Source organism: Dendronephthya gigantea, unplaced genomic scaffold (assembly GCF_004324835.1).
Source record: "Dendronephthya gigantea isolate DGI-Jeju-01 unplaced genomic scaffold, DenGig_1.0 000099F, whole genome shotgun sequence".
Classification (NCBI taxonomy): domain Eukaryota; kingdom Metazoa; phylum Cnidaria; class Anthozoa; order Malacalcyonacea; family Nephtheidae; genus Dendronephthya; species Dendronephthya gigantea.
Window position 1 is genome coordinate 604280 of NW_021163109.1, and position 12905 is coordinate 617184.

Here is a 12905-nt window from a genome sequence, read left to right on the forward strand (position 1 = left end):
GCTAAAAATATAGTATAAATGTAGTAAAATTATTCAAGTTTAATGTGTTGTACTTTTTTTTTCTTATTTGCCATATTTTTATGAAATATTTCCGGTTTTGTAAAGGTGTTTGGGTCAACCGTCGTGCGTTTTTAGCTTATTTGGCGTGAGAGTTGCCAACCTTGTCATAATATAAGACTGTTCAGACAACATGAGCGTAGCGCGAGGTCAGTGAGATCAGTTCTGGGCCGCCTATGGTTTTACACTAGTGATATTTTTCGCGTGAAGCGGATTTATTTTTTTCGAATTTGAGCAATTTGATTAAGATGGTTGCAGTTGAGAGTTCTGAAACAGCGTCCTCAGGGCCTTGAGTTTTCCAAAATTTTGATTCGATTGAAGGAAAACGCCCTAATCCATTGTTAATTCTATCCCTGACAGGTTATTTATTTCAATCTGACTTGATTTTGGAGCCCGTAGGTTCAGTGAACGGTTGACTGAAGTCGAATGATTATTCACTGATTACTGAGTATAAAAATTTGCTGAAGTATTTCATGGAGGGTAATGCACACAAACACTACAATTTGCATACGTCGATATTCAGTCAAATGGAATTTCAAGGCTTGTGGCACTATAATCATGCTTCTTCTGGGACTTTGTTCTGAATTTTTGAATACGTTTTAAAGTTTAAAATTCTGAGTCATGTCAGACATGTATAAGCAGAATAAATAAAACTAAGATCAGTAGCGTAGCTAGCCTGTAATTTAATCCTGTTATGCGGATATAGTGTTCATAGACAGCTGAAACCTATTATATAATCAGTGGCAAACCAACCTGACCTTTTTGTCCCGCTATGTAAATTTCGTGTTATTAGAATTTTCATTTCTTTAGAAATCTATTGTTTTCACAGTCAATAAACACCAAAATATTAGCATAGCGGGACAAATTGTCAGGCTGGCTACGCTACTGTATATAATAACCTTAAATTTGCATGGCAAGACTAAATTGTCAGGCTTGTTACGCTACCGACACTCCAAAACACTGAAAAATGTCAGGAACAGATTACTGGATATAATTAGTCCTATGTGAAATGAGAGGAAACAAAGCTTCTCTCCCCCTAAATTAAGCGCTAGGTATAGATCAACCTGGTTTCAATATAACCATCAAACATCTGTCCTATTTTTGGGCGAATTGAAATATTCTACTCATGCATTCTGACAAAACATCCTCATTCCCCTAAGATATGAAAAATTCTTTCCATTTTCAGTCGTCTGGTGGTTTGACCTTGGACTGAGATTCATAATCGTTTGCAAAAACAATTAACATTCCGCTTTCGGATCGGTATTCGGTGTGAATAATAAAGCGAACGTCTGAAATGTCCGAGCCGGCAATACAAGGCGAGTCCAGCCTTGTGGTTGAAAAGCTATATCTTCATGTGCTCTGAAACGTCCATTTCTCAGCTGTTTAGAGAAAATAAATCTTACAAATTTTCCCGCTCGGCGGCATCCATAGTGGCACCTCGTGCACGAGGCCCACCCTCCCTCCTTCAACCTGCGCTGCAACAACATTACGAAACAGGTTGCATGAGAAAAACAAGGTTGCGACCTGTTAATAATACTGCCTTACTTTGATAACAATTTAAAACGACGACCTCTAATGAACTCTTTCCGCGGCAAAAGGAAAGATTGAATGTTGTTTTAGTGATAAAATTGTAAACCTCAGTCGTAATCTGTTAATGAATCAGGCCGGGAAGATAAAGTTGAAACATTCATTTATAGCTCGTGTATGCATGGGATACAACATTTCTGACATGGGTGAATGCCACGAATTTCACAAAAAAGGTTGTGTTTCAGTTCCCTGCAGCGCTCGAAATTGACCCTCAACTGCATGCCTTCACGTCGTAACTGAACTAACATTAAAACTGGGGTTTGCAATAGATACGATATATATATGGATCAAGCGGAAATCTGATAACAGAAAATCGCCATCGAGGATCGGAATTATGATTATATAATCGATGTGTGTAGTTTGGTGTGAATATAATCGATGTGTATAATTAAACTAGGCTTAATTATCTGGATTACTTTATTTCTGGATTACTCTATTACACTTCTTTCAATGGTGCTATACGCGTCAATCCATCATAATCGTCGTCTTGGCCTAAATCACATGGCAGTACTCAAACAATTTGACGTATCGTTAAATATTTCAGTTTTAACTTTTAAGATTTGTAATTAGCCAATATATACTCAGGAGTAACGCTAGAGGACTGGTAATAATTTACTTACAATCTACAATGCTTCTTTGGGTTGCTTTGGAAATGATATTTCTGTTCACGTCCCCAAAATAGTCCTTTTTGCAACCTCATTCTCGCCAATCGTCTACAGTAGATTCGCAATGGCCAAACTACACACACTAAGTCTCGAGAACTGTGTCAGTAAAGTATTTTTACAGAGCTACCTTAGGTCAAATGAGTTCACAGATTCTTGTAAGTTTAGACGCGTTGCAAATAAATTAATCGGGTAGAATGGGCCACGTGCTCAAATGTGCTTCACATTCACATTCACATTCACAAGCACAACAGCTTCCACTGGGGTACGAACATATTTGAGGAGTTGAACCGTGAACGAATCATTTCAGCAAAATTGCCCATGCAATCTCGCAAGTACAAAATTCACGGCAGCAACAGCCATTCATCCCTGCCGTTTTCCACGACTAATATGAGCTTACACCAGATGTCAGGAATCAATCACAAACTTTTCTATCCCATTCGAAAATCGCACTTCGATAAGGCTAAACGAGGTACAATATTGTTTGTGCATGACTTGAACGGTTGAAGAGTGCCACTTTATGTCATGTGTAAAAGGTCGGGCGTCGAAGGTAAATCGTAGGGATATAAACGGATAGTTTTTTTTTTCGCCAAATCAAATTAAGTCTGAACAGTTGAACGTTCATTGTTAAAGGAATGCGAAGAACAATTGAGGATTTGTGCTAATAATTAGACTGGGTATTTGACTATTTGCTATTTGGATCTAGCCTTCAAGCCTTTAAGTTATTTTTAGGCGAACGCGACGCCATATTGCTCCGCGATATCTGCCTGATAAGTGAAGTAGCTGTGTAAAAGATTAAAAGCTTCATGGTCGCGTGCAAAGGTCAATTAAAATATGATCGTTAATAATATAATCTTTCATGTTGTTTTGCTTGCTAAATTACCGCTGAATGCATGAGTAAATGTCCACGCCATGTTTTGAGTATTGCTTGTAATGAAGTAACGATTTACGAAACTCCAAAAAGTTTTTGAAACAATACTGATATAGCTATATCACTGAATAACTGGCAACTTTTTTTTGAGTGTTTACTTTACCATTTTAGGTGTATAAATACTGTATATAGCCGTGAAGTCCATATCGTCTGACTGGTTCTGATTTGCGGTATAGATAAAAAGTATTTAATTAGCTATTATGTTTCGCTGCTGTCTCAATTAAGTTAGACTGATGAAGCAATATTCTTCGTGGGACTTTGTAATTTAATAGGACTTTAAGAACATGCACTGGTTTATAGTTGCAATTTTGTGTTCATCAGCAAAAACGATTGCAATGAATTTGCAAACATTAATTGCCAGTCGCTCATGGCCTTTGTGCACGCATCTATAAAAATGCTTTAAGTATAAACTCGAATTATAAGAGGTCTAGCGATAATGTGCAGAAATATCATCTTGCTGGAAGTTCTGTAATATTCAAGTAAGATTGATAGACAACAGAAATAAACACAATTATTATGGAGCAAAAAACGTAGCAAAAAAAAGCGACTAAGCGTCGAACGGAGGAACAATAGATATATCCGCTGAAATGCTTGACTATCTGTTGTTTTAATGCGTCAAGCATAGCGCAATGATCTGACGCATTAGAAATGTCAAGTGCCAGGTATAAGGCTTACATTAGGTAATAATTATATTGATTAATAAATGCATAAATCGGGTTTTAATACACTGCCACGCGTTAATTTCTCTTCGTCTTTTTAAAAGTTACAAATTAGTATGAAGTTGATTATACGCCTATCAACATGCAGGCTTTTGATATTGATTTAGACAAACAATATAATGTAAAAACAACAATTAATCCATGGATGGACGATGTTTAAACATTATGTTGCTCCAAGACGAGCGAATTTTTTTCTTGGTCTCTCAGCCCTTGCGAGAAACTCATTTGAAAACACCAAGGAGAATTTCGCGCAAAAGTCTGTAATTTTGTACTCGTAAGTTCACAGCTGAATTCAGTTACAGATGACAAAAAGCGCCAACCTCTCTCGGTGTCCAAATGAGTGAAAATTTGAAAACATGTTTACTGGCTTCCAACGTAATCAACATGTTGACATCAGGTCAAGGTGCAGGTGGCATTTTTTTATTGAGTCCATCCTTGTTTTCGCGAAATACTAGGCCAATGGATTGTGAGTTTCATCTGTTTCTAGATCTCTCTTTTTTATTGGAAGGTTCCGTTGCAATCGAGGAAGACATATTAATTAGCCGTTGATATAAAATAATATATTAGCATTTCTTTCCAAGACTTTCAATGCTACATTCATTCATCCCTGTGTTGCTTCGAAAACAGGAAATTCTAAAATATCAGGATAAGATGTGGCAATTAGATATATGTAATTTAAAAAAACTAACAAAAACTATGAGTTAATACCAAAACAGCTATGCCATTTTCTTATACGGACTACAGCAATGTACTAATGATTCTTGCGTTTAAAATTTTAACTATAAACGGGTCATATCCAGCAGTATTTCCAAGAAGAATCACTGGTATAAAAAGATAACTTCAAGACATATGTCAACAAGAAAGCAGCCGACGATAATCACGCTATTTTTTAGAAAAATCCTCTGGCATTTAATCTATATAAGAAAGGGGTAACACGCATGGCATCTCCACTCGATTTACCTTTTGGTAGATGATGTGAAATAAAATCCAACAGTTGAAATGTCCAACGGATAATTAATAATCGTTGGGAAGTTTGGGTTTGACGACTGACGTGCAATCAGCTAAAACCGAGGAATGCTACATTACTTATACGAGGAAGGATAGACGGCACGCCGCTTCGCATAGATAGAGAATAATACATGGATGCGCGGAAATATGGAATTTATTTCGAGTGTTGAGAATTATATCGAACGAGTGAGCGCAGCGAAGGAGTGAGATATCTTTCTGAACACGAACATCCATGTATTATTCTTTTTAGCTATTATATAATAAAAAACTATTTTTTTGAAAAGTTTTTTTATCACCAGATTCCAGATCGGTGGATCAAACACGATAATTGCACATGTGTTATTATCATGAATAATCGCACGTGTGCATGTTATTATCGCTTTTCAAAATGGCGGATTCGTCAATAAAACCGCTGCATATTATATAATGAATATTTCCCAAGCCCCCGCGTCGCTGCGAAACACGGCGATGGCGGCTCATCGGGACACTGGATCATTAAAGAGAAATGAATAACAATAAGAAAAGATATGAAATGAACACCTACCGACCTACGGAAGTTTCAGACGTGGCCGGCTACGTTCTGTTTCTCGTTCTCAACATGCATGCGCGTACTTTATATGTTATATTTGTTATTATAAACAGCAAATAAAATAAATTTATAAAAAGACACAGGAATGCGATTCGAGTTTGTTTGAAAGTTGTGCTAGGAACAATTGGCCAGCACTGGGCTGAACATAAAGTTCTATACTGCTGCTAGCTTTACTCTCTCATATATCCCGCTTCCTATAATATAGATTATATTTATTGTTGAGGTGCATTTCCGGTTTTTAAACTTTAAATATCCACCGTACTCCGTAATATTACTAATCGCCAACTAGCTCAACACTATGGACTTAACCATGTATAATGACTTAATAATATGAGTTATTAGTTCAATAACTTCTAAATTTAGGTTTTCGCCAAACTTTACCGCAATTTATAACTGTACCGCGACTGTTAATGAACAACGATGTTTACATGAGTGGTGCTTATTATTCACATGATCAAGTTGCATTAACAATAGGTACAAAAATTAAATGCCGGATTGAAAGTATATAGAAACGCGACTGTACAGATATATGAAAATATGAAAACGCCATACAGACAGTATATTTGTCGGAGTATAGGCCTACCACTGTCAACCGATTTTTTGAAACTTCATACACACTTTTCACAACGAGTATCTTTTTGACTCAAAAGACGAACTGACAAGAACATAAATAAGCAAAGACTTATTTTGCACACGCAGTGGTCATTATGTAAATCTACTAATCATCAAAGTCGGTCTTTGGCAGCATCTTTAAACAAACTCGCATCAAATGTATTGATATAGCAACTATAAAATTGACCAAATCTAACATTTTTTTATAAAGTCCCTAAGGTCGAAACGTCGAGAAAAGTTTTTCTTGATACGAAATGAAGTGTTTTTTAAAGTGTTTTGTTGCGATATTTTTTACTTCATAATGGTCGCAAAGTTTTCGGTTCTTCATGGAGTATGTAATGTGCGCTTTTGTATTGTAAAAATTAATTCGTGTAGAATTTGTACTTAAAGTTTACGTCATGTAAAATGCAGCGTTGAAATTTCGTTAGTAGAGACATATAGACCTGGCCAACACTAGCTGCTAAAATCTGCGATTCATTGTAATATTTTCCAATGGTCAAAGCATATTGCGCATGCACAAGTGATTTCAGACAAACTTTCCACATTTCATATAGTTGCGCAGCGCTTCTGATTATCTTAATCATACGCGTCTGTTTTTTATTAGATATATCCGTTTTTTAAACGCCAACTATTTTATCACACTTTGGAATCAGTTATTTATAATTAGCTAGTTCCGGTACAAACGATATGCTCGACCTCATCAAACACGCAGAAACAGCTTAATCTGATTATCACGGCCAATAATATGAATTAATTTTCCGATGACAAGCTCTCTCGAAACAAGTATTTTTGGCCAAATATTTGCACAATTGGAAACACCGCCAGCGCATAATACTATATCACGATGAATTATCTTGATACGATATTTTTACGTATGGTTTATCTTACTGCAATCCATTTGAACTAAAATTGATAAAATTTGCAAAATGCATTTCTAATTGGAGCTAATGTTGCCTCACACAATTAAAGCTGGAGGTTTTTAGACTGCGCAATACAGTCTCTAGGTTTGCGGATATAGAAAATAATCTATTTCAGAGAGTTTGTTCTCAACAAATGTGGCAAAACATAAGCTAACAATTGCCTAAAATAACAAAAACTCTCTCGTGGTTTCACTCGAAATGATATTAACTCCGCCATAAATACTTGCCGGTCTCGAAAATTCCCGACGATTTTTGTCTATTTTAGGCCGTTGTTGACCCAAATTTGATGGAAGTTACTAGAAGACGCCGCATACCTGGCCCGTGGATTGCTTTTTGCGCCTATCTGTTCGAAAGTCATTAATTGGTGCACAGAAAGCAATGATTGTGCGCGCGCTGTTTTGATAAGTGAGAAACTGTCCTATTACAGAGTATACCAAAAAGCAAAAGGGGATCCCTTTGAATTAAAACGACCTACTTATTTAAAAAATACGATACGATAGATCTATCCATTCATTCTGTCGTGTATGATGTGCTACTGACAGGATCTGATGCCCACTCACATGCAAATTTGCCCACGAACTTATAACTGACCTAATTAGGTCATTCTCTTGTGTCCAAAAAGACACAGTTGACTTCGGAGAGTTATCTCATGCACGATTAGAATGAAGTTTAACTTCGAAATGAACGCGATTAGCCTTAGCAGCAGCTATGTGGCAAGTTGCAGGTTTTTTACTCATCCTGTATTATCAACCAGATTGATCGGTTGGGTAATGTTCTATCGATTTATTTCCTGCTATGAAAAAAAATCTTTCGAAATCTGTTTATATTCGGTGGCGTGAAAGAAATGCTGTTGATTGAATTCGAAAATACTGCAATTCTGCACTCGAATTATTCTATGAAAGAAATTCTATTCGTCAGACTAATCCATAGTCTGCCATGTTTGATGAACCGAAAGCCAGTGCAATCCTTTACTTAGTTTTTCTTTGTTTCTTTGAGAGGCCCAGCTAGGCTTGAAAATTTTACAAACATGGGACAAACAGGAAAAATTTTCGTCTTTTAAATCAATGCCATCACGCAATGACGTCATTGAGCAATGTTGGTGGGTTTCGTTGTTTTTTTTCTGCAGGTTTTTAAAAACAATTTTTATTTTTTTAATGGGACAATTGCCAAGTCATCCCACATCACGCGTGATATTGCCAATAAAACATTACTATATGTATGAATTATTAAGTAATCATATGTATATATTTAGCCACGTACAAATTCACGTTCCATGCACGACGGGCTTGCTGGCAAATTTTCAGACTGAAAAACCCAATATATTGAAAAGATAATCATATAGACATACAGACGGAACAAGAAATCTTATACCATTTTAATTAAAATGTGGGTTTGTGGGCATTGCTCTGATTGTTTACCACATTTTAGTTTGGAATGCCAGTAAGGCAGCAGTATAGTATTTTAGACGTATTTACAGAATCATTCGCAGAGACAGGCAAATGTGAGCTTGAAGGCGATTCATTCCGACTTGTTCTCCGTACCTTGTAAATAACAAAGAAAGGGGTGAAAACAACAGCCGTGAAGAACGTACAATAAGAAGAATCACCCTAAAGGTAAGTAAACCTTTCCTCCAAACTATGTGGGACTCGATAAAACCCCCAATATAGCAGCGTTATAATTGCTGTTGGCTCGTTTCCTGTTCTTCCTTCCCATTTATAGAGTGTCCATTCTATTCTTGGTTATTAATGTTTCGCTCACCTTATGGCTATCTATATAATCATTTTTTATTACTAGTCATACCACAGGCAACCTGCACGTCGCGACTTTTTAAGCAAACCAGACACGTCGGTATTTTCATCGCAGTCAATATATATAACGACCTTCACGCAGACAGTCGCATTTTGAGCAAAGTTTGTTAGGAATTGACATCATAATTATTGAGTTCAATGCGTCCATGTTTTCCACTACGAAAGTCATAACTTACGGCCTTTTGCTCGTCGTCTTGGCAATGCTGTCAATGAGCTATGCAGGTGCTCGCTGTGGCGGAGCCGTGTGGATGGGTTGTAGCAGAACAACAAAAAAGGTAACTGAGAATGACACTCGGAAAAGCAGGATTTTGTTATGAATAATTTTCCCCTATACTACAATGGTCACTGCAGCAATATTAAGCTAGAATATATAACGACAGTGTTATATGACATAAAAAAAGTCAGTGTTATATAATATAGGATTATGAAACTTACATATTATTTTTGCAGTTTTGACTCGCAATACGAACGGCTGATTAAATGGTATAAATTTGTGAATCACGATTTATTTTTGACACGGCATGCAAATATCCCTGCCTAACTGTTCACAATGTCCGACAAAAAAAAGGAATGTTACCTAATATTTGCATGTTAACAAATTTATTTTGCCCTAATGATGTTGAATAACTATTATCTCAATGTTATGCATGAAAACCCTGAGGCGACAATATGAAGACTGTTTTCTAGTCGATCCACGTTTGTTTCATGTAGTCGATATAGTTTGATATATCTTCATTTGTGCATTACGTCAGTATAACTTAATATCATAAGGTAAAGAATTCTGTGCATTGTAGCTATATGTGCGAAAGCAGATAACTTTACGCTGAAAAGGAGCGTTTTATAATTAAATTGCGAAGCTGAAAATGATTGCAAGTCGAAAAATGCCTTTAAAAATCTATCTATAAATCTATCTATTAATTGGGTGTTATTATAATACAACCACTCACAAGGCTGCATGTCGGACACTTATATACGCGTTTTTCTTAAACCAGAGTAAAATGTATAATTTATATACGTCAAGGTCGGTATCATAGTATGTTATGAAAGAAATACTTATCAAAGAGACTGCACAAGATTTAACTTACTTCTGTTATCATGCAGTCTCTATTAGTATCTTCAATGTGAAAAGTATATCGTGACTTCTACCTTATTGTGCGCCATGCACCAGTGACCAGTTCTACTAATCTGTGCGCCATGCACCATAAGACTGTACTGCATGTGGAAAGCGGTAGCGTAGGCATTTTGCTGTTCATTGAGCGGAAAACAATCATTTCAAGAAAAAAGCGACTGAATTTGCTTACATTATCAGGCTGACTCCGCCACCGGTGTAGAAACCAGCGTTGAGGCATGTTTTTTCTGTCCGAAATAAGCAAATTTTTTAATGGAAAATCATAATTTTGTAATGAGCAAGTTCAGAGATTGTTGGATATAAAGATTATATAGGCTCGCCCTGTTTTTTAAACCAATGACAAACCTGAGTTTTCCTGATACTGCATGCAGGTAGATGCCAACTATAACATACACTCAGTGAGAGTATAAAACAACGCGTAAAGTTCAAATACAGGAGCAAACTGCAAAAATATTAAGTCTATATAGAGTGCTCAGTGAGCGATCTAGACGATCGATATGTACTGCTTGCATGCATGTCTAGCTATTGATCCAAATAATAGATTGTAGACCATGTTTAGTTACCCATTCTAACAGCTTCCTTCTTTATATCGAAACCTAGTGATATATGCCCTTTCTTTTCATTTTTTATGCTTATTATGCGACTGACATATTTTCCAGCCAGTAACAATCACGGTGAAAGCACACAGACACAGGCGAGTAACAAGACGCAAAAATAGTAAAAGCAGGTGGAGAATGGCAAGGAAACGAAAGCCAAAGTATCAATCAGCCACAGATTAAAACAATGGACACGCGTCTAAATTATTTTTTGAAAGCGTTTTAATTCTGTATATTGGCATGGGACCAATTGGAGAGAATTTTTTGTAAATTGTTGTAATTTGGGAATGTTGGGACAAAATGATGATGTAATTTTGAACATAGCGTATTTGAAAGACTGAGTATAGAACATATTGAGGCCCAGCTACATGCATTGTAAACAAATGCCCAGATGTATAGCATGTTGTTAGAATAGGGCATGAAAATGAGGCATTAATATTGGTATTACCGGCAACATTTAGCTTTCCATTAGAAAAATAGATCCGCTTTGCGTACATATGGCAAGCAAGGTGAAATAAAAAAGCCAAGTTGGAAGAAAAATTTATAAAATAAAAATAAAAATGAAAAAGCGCATTCTCAACAATAGCGAGTTTAAGAAAAGGGAGAGAAATTACTCCTTTTGATAAACTCCTTTTGATGAACAAAGTCAGAACCGTATGTAAAACAAATCATTACTGGTTTCTTAACACTATAATATCAGTTTTTATGTCACGTCCGCGTCGTAGATTTTGTGGATCTTATAAACTCGCTAATATCAGGATTGATCTGTGATATAACGTACTTCGGCTGGTCGAAAGTATTTGAAAGCCTGTTTTAGCTCACCTATAGTGGTCACGTTTTACTTTGAAATTCGAAAAAAAATTGTATGAAAATCTAACATATTACTTCGTGAGAAATTAAGCACTTTTCTTTTAATTGATTTTCTATAACGGAAGGAAACATTGGCATGCATACATACATGCATACATCGCCTTTATTTAAAACACGGTAAACCATTCAGTAAAATACATGTAAAGATGATAAATTACTCTAAACTATAATATATAAATTATGTGACCGATATATAAAAACCACTGTTCTACCAGGTTGCCGTGTGGGGGTCGGATTAAGCTAAATAGAATTACAATTAATTCTTAGAGATCTTTTAAATGAAGAAAGAGATTCAGAGAGACGCAAGGGCTCAGGCAAGCTATTCCATATTGAAGCTCCACTAAAACTGAAGGAGCGTTTAAGATAGTCAGTTTTAGGTTTAGGAACGAATAGTTTGCCATTAGTATATTTCTGAGACTATAGTGATTAACTCTAGTGACAAACAAATCTTGTAAATACATAGGTGTTAAATTGTTCCTGAATTTATACACGAGAATCGCTTTTTGCATTTTACGGTTGACATGCAAGTTATTCCAACCAAGTTTTTCAAGAACAGAGCTAGAGGAGGCATCATAGGGAGAGCAAGTTATAACACGTGCAGCTCTATTTTGGAGTTTTTGAAGTTTGTCGTTCAATTTACTACCAATGCCGTCCCAAACAGGAGCACAATATGAAAAATATGGCTCGATTAACCCCTGATACACTCTAGCTGCTGTATCGTGGTTGACAAAACTTCTTATTCGTTTTAAAGCACTTATTCCTGATGATACTTTTTTAGAAATATCGTCAAATGAATATGTTTTTTCCAGGTCAAGTTTTCGTCAATAGAAAGTCCTAGTGATTTAGTACTCTCTACCTTTTCGATTTGTTTCTTATCGACAATAACATTAATATCATGGTCATCGAAAGTTGATAGTCTTTGACGAGAACCGATAACCATGAATTCGGTTTTGGCAATGTTCAAACTTAATTTATTAACATTAAGCCACTCTTTAAGTCTTTCAAGTTCAGTATTCATAACTCTTTCGAGGTCGTCAAAGTTATTACTTCGAAAACTTATATTCGTATCATCGGCAAACATTCTTGGTAACCCCTCAAGTAAAGACTGCGAAGTATTAGTCACTCGTGTTGGTTCCTCAATAAGTTGAGTAAGATTGTATATGTCGAATATATCCGAAAGCTCGAGGGTATTAGCATTAGGAGTTTGAGTTAATAAATCACAATTTAGGTCACCTAGTAAATACATTTCGGCGTTTTCGGAATCAATTTTATCAATTATCTGCTGGAAGAGAGAGAATAGATGCTGTGCAGAGTTAGGAGGTCTATACCAAGTCCCTACCAGGAAAGGCTTAGAACGAGGGTTAGAAATCTGGACAAATAGTAGCTCAAGTTCAGAGTTTACTAAATCACTACGGAC

The 12905-nt window shown here is 36.2% G+C and overlaps 1 long non-coding RNA gene across 1 annotated transcript; it reads left to right on the top strand.

Moving 5' to 3' along the window:
* The first annotated feature begins 8437 nt into the window (after nt 1-8437).
* On the top strand, nt 8438-10717 carry LOC114534405. Its single transcript, XR_003688128.1, has 3 exons — nt 8438-8698; nt 8880-9168; nt 10682-10717. It is a non-coding gene; the product is annotated as an uncharacterized LOC114534405 (long non-coding RNA).
* The last annotated feature ends 2188 nt before the right edge of the window (nt 10718-12905 follow it).